We start from the raw sequence: 15,432 nt of genomic DNA, 5'->3' as shown, positions 1-15,432 counted from the left end.
TAGAATAAACGCATTAGCCTATAAATTTAGAGCTTCTACCTGCTTTGCAAAGGGAGAATCATCTCTAAATGAGCCTAGTAACATTGATTTGTGATTAATCATTTTACTTAGTGACTCATCTATGATCACAGTACAACAAAAATGTCATGTTTGCTTAGTGGCATTAACTCCATTTATCTTCTCTGCATTCGGAGAATTGCCTTGTTGTCAATGTGGGACTGGGAATACAGCTGAACAGTACTGTTGTTAAAGGACTTATGATGTCAGTTTACCTAAAGCAGAGTATAGACAAAAAAGGAAAAAAAAAATTTTGGTAACCATTCCCTTCCCTGAAACTTAATTATTCTACTTGGTCAAGCCAAACCCTTTTCAGTAATGATCTTGCATCTGCAAAAAACTCCTAATTTAACCTTGAAAATCAGTATTATTCTAGTTGCTTCTGAATTTTTCTTTTTAAGGTCATCTCTGCAAGTTAACAAGTACTCTTAACTCTGCTTTTGAGACTATTTTGCTTCACATTTTGCAGAGTAAACCCAACCCTTGCTCACTACTATAATGCTTGGCTTTGCCATGTTAGCACTGCGTTTCTAGTTGGATGCCATCAGAATGGTGTTCTAAAAATGCGCTGCTAAAGAGTGTTTATGGAAAGTGATAGTCATTGTCTCTAGGAAGCTTTTCTTAATTGCTTTGTGTTAAGAAGCAGTAAACCCTTGCAGCACCCCCTCCCCCAAGTGAAAAGTCTAAAAGGAGCTACGCTGTTCTTTACTAAGACTTGCATTGCTCAAGAACAGGAATCAACATGTTACGGTTTGTTTGGTTTTTTTTAATAGCGTCCCTTATTCAACAGTGTCATAATGGCGAGGATCTGCCTCCCTGTTCCAGCAAGCAGAGCACTAGGCCTGGAAAGGAGATGCCTAATGTCTCGTGGCTCATGTCTTGTTCTTTTGCTCTCTCTCGGCAGTGTGCTTTGTTGCTATTCCTCTCTACTATTGACCCGTTGTGTTGAAACTGAAGCTTCTTTCTTCAGACGTTTCTCTACTGCATTCAGCATTGCAGCACCGCAATCTTAGCCAGGGCCTCTACTCGTTACTGAAAGTAAAGGCTGAAGGTGCAGGTGAATAGTACTTGCACCAGGCTTCAGAATAATAGAAATGCCCGCTGTGAACATGCCTGGAGAAGGATGGGGGTGTTAAGAATACCAAACATTGTAAAGGTTTCCCAGTGAAACAAAACTTAGAGTTGGATGATTGCTGCTATAATAATTGGATATTGTGTTTTGTGACAGAAGTCCAAAAAGGCTTTGCTGGGGTAAATATGCCCCGACTAGGTAGTACTGATGATTATTCTAATATTGGGCAAATACCTATATAGTCTACAATTAAGCTATTTTGGCACCATGTAGTAGAGCAGGCAGAAGGCACAGTGTAAGTCATGTTTTCTGACATGTAGGAAATATCGAAATGAAATAACAGACTGCATAATGTAGGGCAGTACTGAAAAGAAAAAAAAATGTAATTACTCACTAGACAAAGATTGTTCATTTTGTTCGGGACTCTAGAGAGAGGTTCTTAGCAAAACAAAACCTGGCATATGCAGAGCAAGCCACCTCTGTAACTGAAGGTTGAAAAAGGTTAAGTTACAAACACTGATATAGCTAGGATGCTGTCTTATCCAAAATGATATTTTTGCTGATCTGCGTCTATTGCTAACGTGATAAAAGATTCATGTTGAGTATCAGATCTGAGAGAGAAAAAAACCAACCCAACAACCCTCAGAGGAAACTTTGGTTTAAAGAGCAAGATGTACAACCAGAAGCTTTAGTGAGGATGAAGAATTCACACCTGCCCTGTATTGCCTACTCAGTGTCTGAAAAGTCTGAGTTAGATCTCTGCACCAGGAAATTACTTTAAAAAAAATCATTAATACTTGCATGCAGGCATAAATATAGCTGGCCTCTGGTTATGGATTTAGAGGGTATGCGTTCAGAGTCTCTTGTGACTATGGAAGCTGAAAGTTATCTTTAAAGGAAGAGACACAGTCCTGCAATTTCATAATGGCATCAGTGAAGCTTTAATAAAAACAATACCTACAGTGAATGCTTGCAACCTGGGATAATAAATCTGGAGAAGGGCATATCAGTGTGATAAAACTTGAATTTAAAAGAGAGCCAGGCACTTGTTGCTGCTTCTGTGGTAGTGTTGGTTGTTTTTTTTCCTTTAACTTTACAACTGCCTGCCTCTGTGCAGTTTACTGATGATCAATGTGAATACGCTGGAACTGTTTATATGAAGTAAGCTGAATCATTCAACCTAATATTCATTTGTTTGACTAAAGCCTCTTTAGAGCCACTTGTGATCTGATGACTAACGTGGCACAAAGATGCTAATGCTCAGTGTATACATAAATCATTAACTACTTAATTTGGATTTGGAAACCTGAGGCAACAGAATGCTCCATGGAGAAGCAGCTATATTTATCTCTCTCCATCCTGAACCACCTGTCTCCAGAGACCTGGAATGCATTAGAAAAATGAATGTAATGACTGAACTAAATCTAGGTCCTCTGTTCCAGAAGAAAACAACAGTTTTTACAAGCAGAAAAGCATGGAAATCTAGGATCTGTTCTGTTGAGACAAGAAAAATTAACTTAAGCAGGAAGATCTAGTAATCTAGACAGATTTTCTTCAGTACTGTCAGAAAAATCTGTAAAAGTTAAGAAGAATCTGAGGCCAGCTGTAATTTTTTTAAATTTTATTTTTTAAAAATTTTTGGAGGTGGTCTAGGTAAGAGTGCTTGTGAAGTTTTGGTCCCTGTTTACCTCCATACAGTAGGAGTCGATGCTTTAAAGTCAGACCTGAAAGCTCCACTTCAGCAATATTTCAGCCCATTCCTGAAGGCATATTTAACTACATTTCTTTAGTGAAGTGTATCGGCACTGATGAGGGAAGCGTATCTTCCAAACTGATAAGCTCACCTAGCTAGGTGCAGATGATGTGAACAACTTCCTGCCATTCAGAGATGACTTTTCCTCTTCTTGTCACTGTTATCTTCTTCCTTACCCATGGTTATTTATTGAAGAGCTGTGTCCCACTGACTAAAATACTGTAAAGAATACTATTGATATTGGAGCCTAATGGAACATTGCAAGGAATTCTGTCTTTGTGCTGGTGCGGGACAATAAACTTTAAACTTGATAAAGGGAAGTTTGGAGACGAACTAAATTTTTAGCTATAAATTGGCAGTGAGAGAGATAAGCATTTCTTAATGATGTCAGTGAAAGAACTCCATGCTCTGAAGCCTTTGTTTATCATGTGTTACTTAAATAGGGTTAGGTGGGTGTATTTAAGTATGTTGCATACATAAAGCACCAAAGCTGCTTCTGTACCAAAGCTGCTTGATCCTATGTTCGTTCCTGCAAGTCCAAGAGGTGTTATTGCCCCAGTTCATAGAGGGGAAAACTGAAGATGCTGTGAGCTAACCCTGCCACACGTTGAGCAGAATGGGAAGCAGGACCCTCCAACCTTCTCCCTGACTTATTTGTCTATTCCTTCTTTAATACTACTGTACTACCAGATTGGACCTTTTCTTCTTCATTTGAGTTGTTAATTTGATCCTCTTGTGTAAAGAGTATGGTAAATGAGAATCTGCTGGCATGTTGCCAGTTTTTTTTTGTTTGAGTCATGTTGTTACTCTGTTAATGATGAGTGTGGCTGTTTCAGGAACAAGTATTTTGTTTGGTATTTCAGTAGTACGTTGTTTAACTGAATGGAATGGAAAGCTCTGTCCACCTAATCGGAACGTTAGACAGGTTTTCTATTTAGTAAAGCAGACATTTTAAAAATTATTTTGTTTTAAACATCAGGTGGACTCACTCATTCTTAGAGAAGCATTACTTAAACATTTAATGACAGCTTATCTTAAACTGTTTGATCTGTCCTAGATAAAATGTTTGCTTCATCTTTAAATATAGAGCATCTAAACTCTACTCTTTTAGATCTTTATGGTAATACAAATTTGGAAAAGTGATATGCCAAAAAAAAAAAAGTGTTGGAGGGCAAACAGGAATTATCACATGCTTCAGAGAAATCAAAATCACCTCAATATAGGGTTTTTAGCAATGTGCTCTTATTTAGCTTAAAAACTGGAAAGTGAAGTTTAAGGGGCAAGTCAATATTCTCATAAGGACTTGTACTTCATGATATAAAACCTGGAGATTACTTGTCAGCTATATTAGTTTTTAAACTCTGTTTTTACAGTGAAGGATCTATATACTTTGGAAGAAATAGTTCTTTTTCAGGGATAGCATTTTAATTTTATTTCAAATATTGAGTGAAGAAAGCTCCAAAGAATTTAGTACAATAAGCCATTGCTATGTTCAAGACAGTAATATAAGGTGGGTTTTTTGTTTTTTACAGTTGCTAATAGCAACTTATGTGGCGAACATAAGTACAGCAATTTAAAAGGACACTGTGGTAATGTGAATTTCTTCAAGTAGTTAGATACTAATGTCTTTCACCACAACATCAATGTCAGCTCTGCTCCCAGTCAAAAAGCAAAGGACAAATGAACTCACCATTTTTATTTGCTTTTTTTGAATGGAAGGGTTTTCAGAAAACTGACAGTAGCCAGTCTAGTCTGTAATTTTAATTTGATTTATTTGAATTAGTGAAATCTTCAGTAAATACATCTCAGTACACTTCTTAAATATTTCCCCAGAGAGATTAAACATCCATTTACTTTAACTCCACCAGTGCTCCCAGACTTTAATTGCAGTGCCTGACAAACTTCTCGAGAAAGGAAAAGTGAAGAAAGAGGAAGAGAAGGTCACTCAAGTGTAGAGCTGTCGCACTGAGTGGGAGCCCTGGCTAGTACACTTCAGCTGCTCATCTGAATGCCAGGCAAGTGTGTTCGTACAGCAGGAAGCGTAGCTGAATCTTTTACACGACAGATTTCTTTTGTGTCTGTGTTGATCGGAGGAGTATTTGTCTACTGCTAAAGAGCTTGCCTTTCTGTGTGGTGTTCCCAGCTACTTGCTGCATCTGTGTGCATGCAAGAGTGGCTGCATTCATGTCATTCACCTTAATCTGTGTTTGGGGTGATTGGTTAATAGGAAGAATGTTTAAAGCAAAATGCTAGATAGGAGTCCCATGCATAGTGTCAATGGAGTGCAGACCTGTCAGAAGAGCCTGGCAATAAAATGGACTAGTTGCCAATGTACATCCTCGAGGTGGAGTTCTACCCATGTTAAAACTGATGCCAACAGTGTAGTTGATTTTAGCCTTGGGTTTATTTGCTCTTCGCTGCTGGTAACCATGGTATGGCATGCGTATTCTTAAAGAATAATATGAGCTGTTGTCTTAGCTTGAGGCTTTATTGCAAAGGCTATGGAAGTTGTCAACAGGATTTTTCCTACCCACAGCAAGGTCTGGACTTGGCAATGTCAAAATGGAAATAAAAGGCCTGGGCTCTGTCGTCCTCCTTCACCTCTGCAGAATCCCCCACTAGCTCTCTTTAAGTCATCCTGGTTGAAACGGCAGAGGCAAGTGCAAATAACCTCCCCCACCCCTGGCATCGCTGCCTTCACAAAGATAATCCCACGGGGCAAATGTCTTGGATTGACCCAGAAGTATGTGCCAGAGTTCACCTTTAATTCTTTGTTTCCTGCCATCGCTGCTTCTGTTGTCCCAGGAGTTCACCCTTTCAAGAAGTAGTATCCTGGTTTCCTGGGACTTGCCTGTTCCCTGGTAAACTGAACGACAAGAGTACAGAAAGACAGACACACTAAAAATCCCTTTTGAAATAGAAACGAGTTGCTTAAGAAACAACTCTTCCAGACTGGAGGCTTCTCTTATCCATGTCACATGCTGCAGTGCCCTCTGACTTGCTTTTGAGAGGCATGTTTACAGCCTGGCTTCAAGGAGTGAGGAGCTGGCCTTGCCGATTCAGTGTGCTAATGTAATCGTCCTTGAGACGTTGCTTGGCTGCGATGTGCTCAGAAGTGTCTTCTCATGCCCTTTTAGTGTTTCTAAACAAATCCGGGCTTAACTGAGAACATCATTCTCTACCCTGGTAAAGTTTCTGGAAACTTTACAAAGGGAAAGGTATGGCCAGTATTTTGAAAGATGTATGTATTTTCTGCTATAATTAGGTAGAATATGGACATGGCATTATAGGTTCAATTAAAAGCATGTCAATAAAAGGCAGTTGTGCGCTACATAAAAGATTCTTTTGTTGAAAACTGGCCTGAGTTACGACTATTTTATACACATTAATTTGCTTTGTACATACAGAATGGAGCTGATTGAACAGCATGATTGTCTGATGAGAGCTGAAAAGCAGCACTTGCTGTAGGTAATTTAAATTGAGCCCTATTATCATTTACGGATTTATTCTGCTTAGAATCAATAAGATGAAAAAGGGTCTGAAAGCTTTACGCTAATGCTAATCACTTCTGGGTCAGTAACTCCTTGTGTTTAAGTTATGTATTTCTTCCCTGTATTCACAGAGCTACTTGGAAAGTGATATATTTAAAATACCTTCCACTGAAGAGAATCTTCCCACCTCTACTTCACAGAGAATTCAGCACTGATAAATATTTTGTTGTACTGTAAAACTTCCCTGAGAGGGAAGTGACACCAACCAAAAGGACAAAAGAGATGCTCTGGAAGGAAGCTCAGCACAGGGTGCCCTGAAAATTTGGTTATAAAGCAGCATTCTTGGTGGCTGTAGATTCAGCTTGACCCTGGGATGCAGAGCGAAGCTGGGTTTGGGTAGCTGCAGTCATTTCACTTTCTACTATAGCAACAATTTTGTTTCTGGATAATTTATCTTTTCAGCTTAGAGAGGTATCACTGGGCCCAGGACAGAAGAGAAAAGACAAAAGGGAGGCCAGAACCAAGATGATTTTGCTGTAGTGATGCAATCGAGAGGGAATACAATGAAAGGAATTTATATGTATCAAGCAGAAAAAAAGGTAGAATGACCCCAAAAAATCAGATCAACAAATTTGATTGTCCAGTAAGACCTTGGTTATTGTCTTTGGGGCTGCAGGCAAGGGGCAGAGGTGTGCTGTGCTGAAGGGTTGTGTTTAGCAAACTGGAGGAGAGCTGACAAGTTCTTATGAGGAAGAAACCTAAACACAACAATACTCTGAGCAAGGAGCCATGGTGGAGTTCCCAGTCCTCCAGACTTGTTTTGTTCCTTTTGAAGTTCAGGAACTGCTGCTAAAAGTATGGCTTAGAGAAGGTGAGGGGAAAGAAAAAAAAAAAAACCAAAACGAAGTCCGACCCCTGTTACAGTTACTGTACTGTACAGTTACTGCAGTTACTGTTACAGTCTACTGCATTAATGCCTAATTGTGTCATTTATTTGCTATGCAGTAGCGGATGGACTGCATCCCCTGCAAAGAAGCCAGGAAGGGTAGTAAAAGAAGTGAGCTGAACTGGATCTCTTTAGGAATTGGATTTGCAATGCCATGACAGAGCTTACTGCTGTCTGAAATCTGTGACTTTTCACAGAGAGCAGCAGAGAAGAGATGATCTATAAGAGATGCTGCTGTGAGAAGGGCTCTCTGAGTCTTGGTTCTGCTGTTTCTGCTGCCCTGGCCCCTCCCAGCTTTGCCAGGAAAGATCAGTTCTGCAAGTTGAGAGGGGGCCCAGGCGATCGCTTCTGAAATGACTTATGTTGGGGATTGTGCTGCGGCAGTGCTGAGGGTCAGGATCCTGCTGGCACCGTAAAGCAGCAGCGTGAGTGATGCTCCTCTCCCTGAGGAGACTGTGCTTTGCAGACAGGGCAAAGCGTGGCAAAAGGATGAAATGTCTTGCCTAAGGTGTGTGGAGCTGCAGGGGCAGAGTCACAAGCAGAATTAGTCTTTCAAGTCCCAGGTGAGCGTCCTGGCCTCTGCACCCTGCTGCACCTCTGTTCAGATACAGGAAGGGTAGTTCTGGATGATTAAACCATCAGTGCTATTGCAACCATAGTCCGTCGTGTACACCACTGTTGGAGCTGCTTGCCAAATCTTTGTTATTTCATCAATGAAGTGGCTTTCCCTCCTCAAACTCAGTTTCCCCAGATATGCGAGAGTACTACTTCAGAGGTTTAACTTTTTTTTTTTAAGTGTTTTAAAAAGACATGTTAAACTTTTCTTGTATTAAAATGGGCTGGAGCAGCTAATACAGTCTCTTGCAGTAAATAGCTATAAAAACATGAAAGGTTTTGATAACTGTTAGCTGTATATTTTGTAATGCCTATTGTATTTCCATTTTGCTAGTTCTATTTAAAGAGCAGTATTATCATGCCCCATTTCCTGTTAGATAGTTCTATTTGTCTGCTCTACGGGAGGCAGGAGATTTTAGGTCCAAAAGAAATTATCTCTCAGTAAATTACTCCTAACTCCATTACGGAATACTAAGCACTCTCCCCTTATTGTGTGAGCAGCTTGAAGAGATAACATTGCAATTTATTTATTTGTTTTGTCCCATGTATATAGGTGACACACGAACTCATCTGAGCAGGGATGGTGATAACTGACAGGTACATTAGATCAGTCACATATAGCAAAGTTTACTTTGATTATGTAGTCAGTGTCAAGATGTACAGTAGCTGATGTCAGTTTGATCTCTCTTATGGTATATAATGGCTTGTCTTTTTCATGGTTGGATGGACACTAATTTTTGTCTAATAAGTAAGCTATCAGTCGAGTGTTTTAGAGAGTAGCCAGAGTTTTTTATCCTTCTGAAAGGGAAACCATTCGTGAAATTATTTCAAAATTTGTTTGGATTGCTGCTTGTATTCATTTTTCTCCTTCTAAAGTCCCCTGTTTACTCAGAGGTACTAAAGGTACAATATTTTTTAAGGACCTGCTGTGAATCTGTTGCATTGTGTATGAGACCTTTCAATATTGAAATAGTAGCAGAGAACAGAATATTTTCTGTCTGTTTTGATGTATAGCTGCCAAACTGACAAGTCTCTATGTAACACCTTTTAAACTTTAAAGGGAGAGAAGAAAGGATGTTCTGTTCCTACAACCCCCATATTCTCCCCTGTAGGTAATGTAGGAATTATCTAAGACTGTAACTTTGTAGGTTTGTTTTATTACTATTATGCAGCCATGATTTCAGTTGAGTTGTGTTTATAAAAATAACTTATAAAAGTACATTTTGCAAGGCATAATATAACAGATTAATAATGGGCTTAAAAACCCTCAAACAACCAGAACCCCAAAATAATGCTGGCAAGCTCTGGAAGTGAAGGGTAATGCTCTGGGTTGTCTAGCATGGCTTAGCTTCCTGGCACAAGGGCAGTTCCAGGGGAAACAGTTATTTACAGTGAATAGTAATTTCAAAATTTTGGGGAATATGTCAATTACAAAACCCCCAACTTCCTGGCTACTACAAGTATGGTAGTAACTATTAACATCTCTGAACCCTGTACCCTTAACAGTATACGTCAGCAGGACCAGAAAGACTCAGTTCAGTATGGTTAGGACTCTTGTGCTTCTCACTGACAGACTGAGCTGGTTTACCTCTAGTTAAAGTGATCCATAGCTCCTATTAAGCAGGGTGCTGGGGCCTTTGATGTCTGGTATGCATGGAGCTAGGTGTTTTATTGTTTTTCTTGTTCTTTTGTTTGTTTGTTTTCCAGTCAAGAAATATGTCTTCCTTTTATAATCATTACTAGTGTGTAGGAACTTCTCATAATAAGCACTGGTTTGTTGGCGATGCCAGGAAGATTTAACAGTGAATGGAGACCACCTAGCCAAATGCATGGTGTGAATAACTAGTTTTTAACTACTAGTAACAGTGGGGATTTGGAGGGTCCTTTTAGATTTGCTACAATAATCGAAGCTTCCTTTCATTGTCAGGTATGTTATCCTTAGACATGCATGTCGAAGTCTCACACGACTGGGATTTGTACAGACATCTGAATGGTCTGCACTACTTTTTATTTCTCCGGTCCAAGTGTTCTTCCACAAGCAAAACTGCTGAACGCTTCAGTTTTGAGGCTGTGAATAATCTCACATATTTGACTGCAGCATAGACATGCATTTTTGTCTTAAATGTTTTCAAGAATAACTGTTCTTGTAATGGCACCTTCATAAGGTAAAATTCTGTAAGAGTTATTAGTAATGGCCCTGTCTGTGCTGGAAACAATAAATGTTCTTTCCTGCCTTTCCTTGGACTTGGAGAAATTGAGATGCAGATTGAGTTATTTTTAAAACTGAGAATTTTGTGTGTGCTCTAGTAATGCTTGGAGCTGCTCTTTTAATGTCTTCAAGGCCGTGTCTTGGCAGTCCTTATCCTTAGCACTTGCCGTCCGCTCTGCTTGGGGAGGGTTATTTGTTTTACGTCCAGGGCTGGGCTCAGAGCAGTGCGCTCGCCACAGTCCCAAAGCAGAAACCCTGCTGTGGAGCTGGGAACTGAGTATGAATCTCTTCCTTCTGTTCCTCCATCCTCCAGATGTAGCCCCCTCACGCCTTCACTCTCTCCTTGCTTAGCTCTGTACAAAGAAGGTGAACGCTTGCAGCACCACTGCTAAAACGTCAACTGACAACTTTATTGCTGCAGTCAGCAACTTCTCTACTAGTTCAGTTTGAGAGAGCACTAACAGAGGTAAGACTTAGGTGTTCTGATGACTTACTGATGAGAATGTCTCTAGGCTCTTCTCATACATTAACATTGCAGCCGCCTTCACTTCTCTTCCTATATTCACTTTGGGATATATAGAAAATAAGGCTATAATAATGCTGTCCTTTCTTGTCTTCTTTCACAAACATTAATCCCATGATTTTTTAGCAGTACAAAATAACCCTGGAGATAGGGCAGTGTGTGGATCAGCTTCTATGAAACTAGAAAACTGAAATTATTTTGTTTAATTGTGTGTGAAAGTCAACTTTTGTCAAAATCTCTAGCTGTGACTGGGTACTTACAAAATGCAATGTATTCTTTTCTTTAGCAGATCACCTAAATACATTTTACTAGCAACCCTTTTGAACCAGATGAAACTGTAATTCAAGCTGTCTTGTCTGCTTCTGCTTTAGTTCACAATAATGTCACTAGGCTGCTCACACCAAAGACTTAAGTTTTTATCTGTAACAGCTACATCAGGTATTTTGTCCTAGTTTTTTCTGCAGATCATTACTGATAAGCTGGGTTTTCGAAAATTAAAAACAACAACAACAAACAACAATCCTCCATTCAGTACATATTTTTAATGTAAAAGTTTTGTTACTCCATCAGTGTGACTTTGCAAGCTCATCCCAATCTTCCAGTGACTTCCTGCCAGCCATCGCAGAGCAATTCTTCTTCAGCTGGAATATAGGAAATGTTGCTGCAGCCAACAAATGAAATTAATTGAGAATATTATGTTCCTTCCAGGAATTGTGCCTTGGCATACTGCTTGACTGAGCATCTTCAATCCTTGAAGGTTAACTTCACATTTTTTAGTAACCGAATACGTTCGGGGACGGGGGACAGCATGGCCAAGGGGTGAAGAGAGGACAAGTGGCTGGGAGAGCTGGCTTCTCGCAGGTGCTCTGCCGCTGCTGTGAAGTAACGCGTTAGCTGCTTTGTGCTGCCGCTCCTTCATCTGCAGCGGGGACAGCCCTCTCTATCCTCAGGGCTGGACGGGGCGGGAGGGATGGCCGGGACGGCATCCAAACCTGGGAGTAGCGTATAGGCAGTGAACGGACAGGTTCTGTACGGGCAGAAGGTACAGCCTTAGCTAAAGTCAGTATTTCTTAAGCCATGGGGAAGCCCTAGGTGCGAAGACGAGCTTGTGACACATCCCTTCTTGTAAGTACTCATCACTGCGCTGGGTGCCTGTGCCGAGGCGCTGGCAGCGGGGCTGCAGGGTCCCTGCTGAGGGGCTGCCCCGTGCCGGACGTGGCCGGTTCCCGCTGGTTCCAGCGGCCCCACCGCAGGGCAGAGCTGAGGCCCTCGGGGAGGCTGGTGGCACCTCTGGCAAAGCGCCTTTAGGAAAGGGCAAAACGCTGCTGGGCAATGAGGGGTGAGGGGAAAAGTGTGAGAAACAGCCCCACGACACCGAGGGCCGGGCAGGAGGAGGGAGGAGACGCTCCGGGCCCCGAGCAGAGCCTGCCCTGCGGCCGTGGAGAGAGCCCGGGGAGCTGGTCTTCCTGACAGGAACTGCAGCCATGGAGGGCCCACGCGGGAGCAGGGGATGGCTTCGTGTAGATCAGTGTGGACTGTAACACAACCCACTAGCTTGATTTCTTTGTAATCCATACGTAGAGCTGCTTGAATATAAGGTCTATAGAAGTGCCCTGTCCTTAACTGCATTTTATGCAATTTGGGTGGTTGTATAGCTCAAGTGAAGTACAGGTGGCATGCATATCATCACGTGCTGCTTCCTGTGTGTATTTAGTTCATAGAGCTTCCTGGGAAGCCACAACTCAGACATTTGCTGGTAAGTATAATTACACTGCTAGGGATACACTATGCACAATCTCTCTCTCTCTTTCTCTTTTCCTTTTTTTCTTTTCTTTTAAGCTTTCTCTAGTTGTGATCCATGGCGTTTAATGACAGGGTTGAAAATGAACAAGTTGTTAAAAATCTCAATAATAGCAAAAAGAAAAACAAAGTTCTGCCTTGGAGAAAAACACCTGAAGTTTGGGGATGTTTCTCCCTTATCTTTCTTTTCCTTTGATTTCAGGCATCTTTTGCAGGATGAACAAGTGGAGCAAAATTATTACCTGGCTGGAGGAGAGAAGAATTTTTACAAATAAATCCTTATTTACCTGGTTTAGATTAAAGTCAGGAGATCTCTGTTTCCATGCGGTGGTGCATTCAGATTTACTGTTCAGAATAAGGAAAATAAGTAACATCCCACCCTATGGTTGGCAAATTTGCCGTGAGGACCCCATTGCAAGCTGGTGGTTTACATCTCATATAACTTGAAATAAAGGAGTCACTCACACATTCATAATCAATACAATTACTTCTACTTTACATGAATTAAGTAATTTGTATGGCATTACTGTTTGGGGCATTTGTATCCCTATTCAGAGACTTCTTCAGTATTTCAGCCCCACTGATGGTAAAGGCAGGTGCATGCCAGTTACCCACAAAACCAAGGCAAAGCTCTATGGGGAAACTCTTTTATGTCCATCTAGATTTGAATTTGTAGTCCCTTTCCAATTACTGTGCTAATTGTTTAAGAGATTGCTAGACTAAAAAAGTTTTTAATCACTAATCTGTTTTTGAAAGGAACTTATGGGCTCAAAACCTGAACTACATACTTCTTAAATTAATTTTCTTCATGAATACTTCTTTCTCAATACAGATTTGTGAGTCAGAACACCCTACTGTGCTTGTTTCTTTGTCTTTTCTTCAAACACCTGGCCTATTATTCTCCTTTTTTTTCCCCAACAAAATTGTTCTTTCTTTCTAGGCAAGGTTCTGATGATATTATGTCACTGGAAATACGGAAATTTACCCAACGTCCTGTGGTATCAGAACTCAACTTGGGGCAGAGAACAAACCTGACAATTTAGCCAAATGTGAGCACTCCAACAGAAATATTTGTGAACATTTCTTGAAAAGATAACAATATGCTGCAGAATCTTCCAACAAAACACCTCAAAAAATTGTGACATGTAGGGTAATGTCAAGAGGTTTAATTTGGAGATTGAGGTTTTTTTCACAGTGGGCTAGTGGCTGTAGAAAGTGAATGGGGGTGGTGGTGTATTCAGATCTTCCGTGCTGCTTTGAAAATCCTCCCCTACGTTTTTGCTTTCAGGAAAACCAGACAAACCCAATAAAACAACCAGGGCTCCAGGCCTGCTTCAGTTGAAACCTATGCCAGGAAACCATCTTGATGTCACCCAAAGAAGAATTAGGCTGCAACCCTTCTTTATTCAGAAGAGAGGCATAGGGTCAAATCCTGCAGTCTTAATCCAGATCAGTGCAGGCTTTGCCTAAATAAGGACTAAAGAATTTAGCGCATAAGGCAAGATAAAGTGTCAGGAAATAATTGCAATGTTCAGTGTGAGAAACTCTCTGTAAAATGGCTGGCCTGTTTAGAATGTGAGATGCTGCTCTCCTCATTGCACTGAGAAAAGCTAGGAAAGTAAATGTCCCTGCTTGGTTCATGGTAAGAGTATTGACCCATGTGTAGCTATGAAACTAGGCTGAAGGTTTTTCAGTTAAATGCTCCCCAACATTTTTTTAAATGTCACTTTAACACTATGTCCATAATAGCTTGTAATTAAGCCTCCCTATTTAAATTTAAAATAGACTGCATGAGTAAACCTTCTTCCCTTGGTGTGATATTTCATTGTAAGATAGTAATAATTAACATAAAAAGCTTGTTGAGTTTTGATTACAGACGCACTCCGATTCCTAAGCTGATTTCAAGTGTTGCCCTGCATATTTATTTTCATAATATCATTAGCTCTCACAGCTGGCTTTTCAATTCACATGAAAGAATGGAAATTTCTTGGAAGGACTCATTAAAGCAGAAAAAATGAAACCAGCTTTAAGAAAAGCTCTCTGCATTTCAAACTAAAACCAGATGAAACATCAGTAAGCTGTATTCTCTACCTGTATCCATTGAGAAATGCTAATGATTGCAGACACCATGTTCTGCCCAAATGGCACAGGAATGGCAGCTCCTATTTAATCAGTAATGTAACAAAATACGCAAGGTACTTACCTCTGCAATTCTGTCAGGTATCAAATAGGACACGGTACCTTGAAGCCACAGAGCCATGCATGAATATACACCAAAGTGGAGACTGATCCTGCCTCAGCATGACAGCGTCAGGAGAAGCAGAGGCCACAGCTTGCGGTGGCAGCGGAGCGGTACCAAGCAGGCGCTTGGCTGTGGTTTCAGTAGGAGAGGAGGGTGACTTGGAGGAAGGGTGCCTTCTTGGGAGAATTAGGAAAGAGCAACACCAAATCAATCTGGCAAGGGTTTAGGAGCCAACCCTGCTGCCCAGCCCTGCAGTTCCCAGAGCGGCGTTAAAGTGGCTGTGTGTGCTGGGTAGAGGGAGCAGCTCCTCGCTCTGGCATAAGCTATAGTGCAAATGAGTGAAGTTACTTGCCTCTGTGTGTTAATTGCTGTCCCTGAAATTATTTCTGTCCATAGCTGTTGCAAAAACTTTGTGGACAGATGAAAGTTATCTCTGATGTAACTGCTGAAATCAAGGGAATTTTAGCTTGTGAATTTGATCCCCACCCCCCCACCGGAGTGAGAGCTCTGTGGCCCTGTGGTCAATGATGAAGATTTTGGCGACCATATAGGACAGACTATTTCATGCAATGTATTAAAACAGCCTCCAGCAGTTATTTTTCACATGCTGCTTCTGGTTAATTTGTCTAGGAATATAATTTGGCAAAAATACCTAGATTTCATTTTTATTGCAGAGTTCTTTTCTAAATGGCTCATGGCAAATGCAGGACAGTTTCTGCTACTT

The sequence above is a fragment of the Ciconia boyciana genome, chromosome 12 (assembly GCF_034638445.1).
Source record: "Ciconia boyciana chromosome 12, ASM3463844v1, whole genome shotgun sequence".
Lineage (NCBI taxonomy): Eukaryota > Metazoa > Chordata > Aves > Ciconiiformes > Ciconiidae > Ciconia > Ciconia boyciana.
Note: the sequence above shows the minus strand (reverse complement) of the source record.